This window comes from Aptenodytes patagonicus, chromosome 22 (genome assembly GCF_965638725.1).
Source record: "Aptenodytes patagonicus chromosome 22, bAptPat1.pri.cur, whole genome shotgun sequence".
NCBI classification, from domain to species: Eukaryota; Metazoa; Chordata; class Aves; order Sphenisciformes; family Spheniscidae; genus Aptenodytes; species Aptenodytes patagonicus.
This window is the reverse complement of record NC_134970.1, coordinates 8,222,671-8,229,455: the sequence shown is the minus strand read 5'-3', so window position 1 is coordinate 8,229,455 and position 6,785 is coordinate 8,222,671.

Sequence of the window (6,785 nt, the reverse complement as noted above, 5' to 3'; positions counted from 1 at the left end):
GTGCGGCTAAGGCAGCAGCTTTACAACCCTTTGTGGCGGCGTGCTCCCCCCACCCCACCCACCCCCCCGCGTAAGCAACGACCACCAGTGGGGGTCGTTGTGGCTGCATCCAGCTTATGCTGGACTTCGGGAATGGGTGGCAACACAGTGGCCAAGGGCTGCCTGGAGCAGTGACCCAAACGACTTGCTGATATGCAAATACGACTGTAAGTCAATCATCTTACTCCATAAATAGTGGACAGCCCAGGGCCCGTTGAGCTCTCCTGCACGGCGGGATCTCCCCTTGAGTAAGGACGCCTCTCAAGGTTACTCCTCGAGGTTGAGAGGTTCCTTGCCGCAACAGATCCTTGGTAAGTGACTCATAGCACGCTAAACTTTGAAATCTTAGCTAAGTGATATAAAGGATCGGTTGCGCATATATAATCCTTTAGACATAAACCGTTGACCGAGTCTGGGACTACGTTTGCATCCAGCCGCACCCAGACTCCTCTCTGAGAAGGAGTTTAGAAAGCAAGGGGGTCCTTTCTGAACCTCACGACTCAACGGGAGGGTCTCCCTGGCAGTTTTGTCTGACCCTGTCCTCTATGCAGTAAATAATCAAGTGTACCTTGCCATCGAATCTTGTTAAATCACTGTCACGTTTACCATTGAACTTCATTAACTCACACTTTAACTCACTGTTTTCTATCAATAAAGTGTATTGTTGCTTCTCTCGCTTACCAGTGAAGTGCACTCTCACGCCATCTGCGACAGGCACCCAGGTTTAGTAAGAAGAATTTCTGCTCTGGCCCGGGGCTTAGTCAATGTGCAAATACAGTACTTATCCAGGTATGAAACTGAGGGTATCAGTTGATCCCAGGTGCCACATACACTGCACCTTCTTCCATTGTCTCCTGTCGATGAATTGATTTCCAGTCTCTTCCACCTCATCGCAGCTTAAATAACTGCACTCTGGCTGAGGGCTGACTGGGGGAACTTCTCAGTGCTTTAACTTTGCTTTGGGCTTGGTAGGAGCACGAGGCTTCATCCCTTTGGCTTGGCCCCCAGCAGAAGGTGGGCCAGTGGCAGGTTTCCAAGTGGTTTGGTGGAACTGAGCTTGTACCCCTACCGGAGATTAAAACCCGAAGAAACAAAAACCCAGAGAAACTGTGTTAGGAAGTAGCAGAAAAAAAACCCTCAGGGATGACCAATGTTTAAGACACAGGGGTTTGGCATTTTGGAGACCAGAGCTCCCAACAGACATGCCTCTTCGAATAGAAACATCCTTTAGCTTTTGATCCTGACGGAACTATTACAGACTGCCCCCATCTCTACTTTGCAGTTGCCTGAAGCATTTGCTTGTCCATGTCCAGTTCGCTTCCATGCTTGCAAATTATGTTTAATCTGCAAAACAGTTAGTACTATAAACTGGCAGCCAAACGCCTCTTCTCTCAAAGACGTGAAAACTGCAGTTAAAGGTGACACAGGTACCATGACAGGCCTTCTGGTCTGGGTTAGGATTCAAAAAGCAGTGTCTTCTGAACCTCTGTTTTCCCACTGCTGCCAACAGCTGGAGAAAGGGTCTGGTTTTGATCAGCTGGATGATCAATGCTAACTACCACGATCCAGTACAGGATGTTACACCTCAGGCTTCAGATTTTGGGCCCAACACAAAGGACTGGATAACCTGCCTCCTGCCATTGGACTGACTGCCGTATGGCACATCCCCTGGCTTCTCAAGCTCTTCCCCAGCAGTCCTCTCCTGGCCACTCTGCTGTAGGCTGCTACATGGTCTCAGGGAACCACGTTCTGGGTCCACTCTGGCATCTCCCGTCAATGAGGATACAGAGATGCTCGCCCAGCACACTGTGCTCCTCTCCCCTCTTCTGGTCTCTCTGCATTGTCCTTTCCTCATCTCCAGCCACTGGTTTTGACCTTCAGGCAGATCTCCGCTGCTTGTAAAACTCCCCCGTCAACAAGATGACCACGTCCTCCTGATCCTTCTCAGTGTTGGGAACTTTGGTCTGGAAGCCAAAACAGAAAACACAGGAGGAAACAGGAGGAGGAGGAGGAGTTGGAGGCAACAGGAGGCATCAGGAGGCTTCACCAAGGGCAAGTCTTGCCTGACCAACCTAGTGGCCTTCTATGATGGACTGACTACATCCGTGGACGAGGGAAGAGCTACTGATGTCATCTATGTGGACTTCCGTAAGGCTTTTCACATGGTCCCCCACAACATCCTTCTCTCTAAATCGGAGAGATATGGATTTGATGGATGGACTATTCGGTGGATAAGGAATTGGCTGGATGGTCGCATCCAGAGGGTAGTGGTCAACGGCTCGATGTCCGGATGGAGATCAGTGGGACGAGTGGCGTCCCTCAGGAGCCCATATTGGGACCAGTACTGTTTAATGTCTTCGTCAATGACATAGACAGCGGGATCGAGTGCACCTTCAGCAAATTTGCAGATGACACCAAGCTGAGTGGCGCAGTTGACACACCTGAGGGATGGGATGCCATTCAGAGGGACCTGGACAAGCTTGAGAAGTGGGTCCTCGTGAACCTCATGAGGTTCAACAAGACTAAGTGGAAGGTCCTGCACCTGGGTCGGGGCAAACCGCCAGTATCAATACAGGCTGGGGGATGAAGGGATGGAGAGCAGCCCTGCCGAGAAGGACTTGGGGGTACTGGTGGATGAAAAGCTGGACATGAGCCGACAACGTGCACTCGCAGCCCAGAAAGCCAACCGTATCCTGGGCTGCATAAAAAAATAAGCGTGGCCAGCAGGTGGAGGGAAATAATTCTGCCCCTCTACTCCGCTCTGGTGAGACCCCACCTGGAGTACAGCATCCAGCTCTGGAGTCCTCAGCACAAGAAAGACAGTGACCTGCTGGAGCGGGTCCAGAGGAGGCCACAAAAATGATCAGAGGGATGGAACACCTCTGCTGTGAGGACAGACTGAGAGAGTTGGGGTTGATCAGCCTGGAGAAGAGACGGCTCCAGGGAGACCTTGTTGCGGCCTTTCAGTACTTAAAGGGGGCTTATAAGAAAGATGGGGACAGACTTTTTAACAGGGCCTGTAGCGACAGGACAAGGGGGAATGGCTTTAAACTAAAAGAGGGTAGATTCAGACTAGATATAAGGAAGAAATTTTTTGCCACGAGGGTGGTGAAACACTGGCACAGGTTTCCCAGAGAGGCTGTAGATGCCCCATCCCTGGAGACATTCAAGGTCAGGTTCAACGGGGCTTTGAGCAACCTGATCTAGCTGAAGATGTCCCTGCTCATTGCAGGGCGGTTGGACTAGATGACCTTTAAAGGTCCCTTCCAACCCAAACCACTCTGTGATTCTATGATTCTATGAAACAAGAGGAGGAGGAGGAAGAGAAAGAGGAGAAGGCCCCAGGAGGAAGACGAGGAGGAGGAGGAATAGGAGGCATAAGAGGGGGAGGCAGAGGAGGAGGAAGAAGAGGAAGAGAAAAAGGCAACAGGAAGCATCAGGAGGCAACAGGAGAAAGAGGCAAAAGGAGTCAGCTGGAAGAAACGGGAGGAGGAGGAGAAGGTGGAGGCAGTGGAAGAGGAGACAGAGGACGAGAAAGAGGAGGAAGAAGAGGAAGAAAGGGAGGCAACAGCAGGCAACAAGAGGCAAGAGGAGGAGGAGACAAAAGGAGGTAAAAGGAGGCAACAGCAGGAGGAGGCAACAGGAGACAAGAGGAGGAGGAGGAGGAGGAGGAGGAGAAGGTAACAGGAGGCCAGAGGAGGCAATAGGGGGTTCCTAGAAAGGCTGTCCAGTTCTGCAGCCCTTGGGGTGTTCCTGTCATGGGCTTCACCATCTAACACTAAGGCTAGGCTCTTTGGTCCCCCGGGTGCTGCATGTTGCAACAGTGTGGTTTTCCCTCCCGCTGTTGCTGGCATGGACCTCATAACCGGGGGTATAGCGCCTTCTCCATTAAGGACATCCCGGGCAGCCAGTCTTGCTGTCCACTCGGAAAGCCCGTCCGGAGCATTCCAGGGATGGGAGGGGTTAGAACCCTGTGTTCCTGGCAGCTGTCTAACAGCATGTAGTACTGGGAGGGGGTCAGGCTAGCAGGAGCATTCCCTGGGGGTTTTTGGAGGATCCCAAGGGGTTGCTAGGGAGATGGGGCTGGTGAGTGGGCATCCCAGGATGCTATTGAAGTTCTCATGCGAGGTTAGCAGGGTTGCTGGGTCATCCCAGAGAAGCCACTGGGGTCTCTAGGTCAGCCCAGAGGAGCTGTTGTGGTGTCTTGTGCATCTTGTGGAGGAGGAGGGGGCACTGTGGCCCTTGGCAGTTGCCCACAGGTCACCTTGGGAGACAGAGCCCCTCCATGTCGGTGTGGAGCCTGAGGGGCCCAGCCCCAGGCAGGATACTGCCGTCTCTGCCCGCTCCCAGAGGAACCCCCCTTCCAGCGTTGGACAAGGGAAGCCCGTTCCTACCCACAGGATCACACCCAAAGACCACCCTGTCCCACGAGTGCAAGAGCCGCCCAGCCTGCCGCAAGCCCCCCAGGCGCCCTTTGATGCCAAGGCCCCGGCTGCCCATCAATGGCACCGGCAGCTCTGCTGCCTGGACGGCCCACTGCACTGGGGGGGGGGCCAGGGGTCCGGGCAGGCCTGGGCTGCCCATGAGGAAACGGGCATCTTGTGCTCCCCTGCAAAAGCGGGTGGCATGGCTGGGAAGCTGCAGAGCCCCGCACCGCCCCAGCACAGCTTGGCCCTGCGCCAGCGTGGGGCACCCACTGGCCAGTGAGGTGGGACATGTGGGGCTGTGCTCCATATGCCCTGTGTCCCCATCCTGCCATGCTGGGACCCTGCTATGGGCCGTGCTGCCCAGTGCCCGCAGCGCAGCCTATGCCCCTGTGCAGGGACCTTCCTGGACCCTGCAGGCCACTGTAAGACAAGGAAGGGGTACACTTCCATTCAAACTAGGGAAGTCAAGGCAGAATCAGCACGGGTGAGAAAAAAATGGTCTTTGTTAACCAGACGTACCCCTGGGCCCCTGACAGCACGTCTGGGCTACTGGGTTTTTCTTCCTGGCGTACGAAACAGTTGCAAGAGGAGAAACACTGACGGAAGCAGCTGTCCCATGGGGCGGGAGCAAAGCCCCCTTTCCAGCACCCTTTCTTGTTTCCCGGGTATGCCCAGGAGAGCTGGAACCCTGCCCGGCAGGCCAGGCCAGGCCAGGCAGCTGCCCGGCACGGGAGCGTGGCAGGGTTCGGGAGCCCACAGGCATGGGGTTCCGCCGCCTGGAAGGGCGGCAGCCGTCTTGCCCCAGGGGAGCCCACAGGGTCTCCCCGCCCTACTCAGCCCTGGGGAGCCCCAATGTGATGTCAGAGCCGCCGCTGTGAGGTCAGAGCTGGCTGCCTGCACAGCCCTGTGGCGCGTGGGGAAGGAGCCCACAGCTGCTGTGTGGCTGTTGCCCTGGGCAGGCGCGCTCCTGCTGGGGGGGGCGGCGTGGGGCTGCTGCCGGAGCTGTTTTTGCCTGGGCAGGCCACACTGCTGCGGCTGAGGGGGAAGAGCTGAGCGGGGAGCCTGTCTTTGCCCAGAGATGGCGAGGAGAAAGGGCCCCCAGAGAAGATGCCAAGGGGCCTCCAAAGGCTCCTTGGGGAACAAGGCTAACCAACAGCCAGCAGGGGAGGCAGCGGGGCCGAGCCGCTGCCAGACGAGTAGGTACGAAACGGGCTGCTCCTGCCCAGGGCGTCATGTTGGGGTGGTAGCACGGACGTGGTGTAACACGGTCAGTGGGGTGCGCAGCAGCATGGGGAAGCCAACAGAGGTTTGCTGAAGAAGAGCCCCGTGGCTTGCGAAGCCCCCCTTCTGTGGGGATGGGTCTCGGCTGAAAGCCTGGCTCGCTCTCCCGGCCAAAAGCCAGTGTGCAGCAGGGCCTTTTGGGGAGGCGGTAGCCTCGTGCTGCAGGGGTCGGAGCCCAGCCCTGCTGCACGGGGAGATTTTGCTGCGCGGGGAGTCCAAGCCCCTGGGACCTGGGACTGGCCCCCTTGGGACGTTGAGGCACAGTCCTGCCTGGCTGAGGGGGGCAGCTGAGCGGGGAGAAGAGGGGTCGGGAGACCATCAGCGCCCAGGGAAGAGGTGGGGGGCTGCGGTGGGGGACAGCAGCCTGTGCCCCCTCCCCGAACGGCCACTGAGAGGTGCCTGCCGAGGGGCAGGATGGCGCCAGGGGCCAGGGAGCAGGGAGGGACAGGGTGAGAATTGGGCTGTGCTGCCGGGTGGGCTTCCCGAGGCAGGGGACCGCTGCTGCCAGCTCGCTTCCTCTTCTCCCACTGTGGGCCTGTAAAGCAAAGGATGGGGAAAGGCGGGGGGAACCCCTGGAAGCAGCCCAGCTGTGCTGCCCTCTCTCGCTGCTGCTGGAACGGCCCATCCTCTGGCAAGGGCCTCCGCTCAGGCTACCTCTGCCCACCTCGGCTCCTGCAGCGTGGGGACAGTGGGCAACCGGCATTTGTCTTTTTCCTCCCACAGGAACCTCTGCATGGAGGTGGAGCTGGTGGAACTGTCTTCGATGTCAACCGCCGGCTCAGCCACTCAAGGGCCTGCCAAGTGGCGTGACGAGGCCACAGAAATTGCAAGTAAGTTCAGCACTGCTGCTTGCTGTGAAGTCCTCTGGGGTGAACTTGGAGAGCTGCGCTGTGCCAGAGCTCTGGCCAAATGTCACAAGTGGCAGGAGAAGTGCAGGCTGCCCTGCTCTTTGGCCCAGGGAGGGAGAGTGTGTAGGACTCGGTGCCCGCCTCCCCACAGGGAGCTGAAACATGTGTGGCTGGGCATCCTGGAGAAGAG